The 1,177-nt window shown below is 42.3% G+C and overlaps 1 pseudogene; it reads right to left on the bottom strand.

Annotated features, from left to right (window-relative positions):
* Positions 1-967, bottom strand: LOC119530562 (annotated as a pseudogene).
* Positions 968-1,177: the final 210 nt, after the last annotated feature.

The raw sequence follows: 1,177 nt of genomic DNA, 5'->3' as shown, positions 1-1,177 counted from the left end.
TTAGTTTGATTTAGGGTAAATCTTTTTGTAGAAAAAGTTTTGTGCTAGGATATAGCAGTTTCCATCCTTTTCTCAGACAGCATGGGCTCTGACGAACTGGAACTGCTCTAGTGCAAATTCATAGAACTCATTCTCCATTTTCCAAATGTCACACTGCTGCAGTTTTGTAGTGGTCTCTTTAGTGGGGATTTTCTTCTCCGGAGTTTTCCTAAGATGACATTTCTCTCCTGTACAATAGAGTTCTGTAGCACTCTTGAAGAACTGGGGCAAAGCTGCCTCCAATAACATGATAAAATCTTCCAGCTTTTCGGTAACTCCTGCCAGAAAGTATTCATTAATGAGGTTATACTTGGCTTGATCCATAGCCACTTGCTTCCCACATTCTAGGATTCTGAACTGTGACCACAGAAGAATGGGATTTGAAGCCAGAGCTTCTCTGGAGCACAGTACAAGCCCCTCACTCAGATACACATTCATCAAAGATCTTTTTATCTCCTAGTTTTTGCCTCCTTAACCCTGGTCTATAATCATCTCCAAATCTCAGAAAGCAATAGAAAGAAACTGGCGTCTCAATAGGATCCCTGATGAGATTAATGTAAATTGGCTTATTCTTCACACCAAATTTTGCAAAATCCAAATAAGAAACACGTCCATAATAAAACCCTGGTTTCATCTCTTTCCAGGAAGTTATATTCTTAACAAAGCACACCTGATCTTGCAGTGACATCACTGGATTATTTTTGGTAGTACTGATGTGAAGGACATGGTATTTATTCTTTGCACACAAGTCATAGGCGATATTGGTAAAAGAGGTGCTTGTAGTTTGGGGGACTCTGTTATAAATGATCACCATGTCATCTTCTTCATCTAAAGACATATCTTGCCGAGGGCCATCCATTGTATGTCGCTGCTGAATTTCTGGGACTTAATGACTTGCGATAGCCCTTTCCTGGCTTGTCTCTTTCATCTGCCCTCCAGTCTCCTGCTAGCATCTCCCAATGGCCAAATCCAGGAAGAAGTCTATGGGAGTCAGCCCCTTTAGCAATATGCATGTCACTTCCTATGCCTCTTCTCAGGGATGCTGGGGTAGGGGCCGGGGATGTTCCAGCTCAGGAACTTGTGTCTACAACTCTTGATAACCTAGCTTTGACCCGGACTCCTCCAGTTTGTGGATCTG

Source organism: Choloepus didactylus, chromosome 3 (assembly GCF_015220235.1).
Source record: "Choloepus didactylus isolate mChoDid1 chromosome 3, mChoDid1.pri, whole genome shotgun sequence".
NCBI classification, from domain to species: domain Eukaryota; kingdom Metazoa; phylum Chordata; class Mammalia; order Pilosa; family Megalonychidae; genus Choloepus; species Choloepus didactylus.
This window is presented reverse-complemented; position numbering and strand designations above follow the sequence as displayed.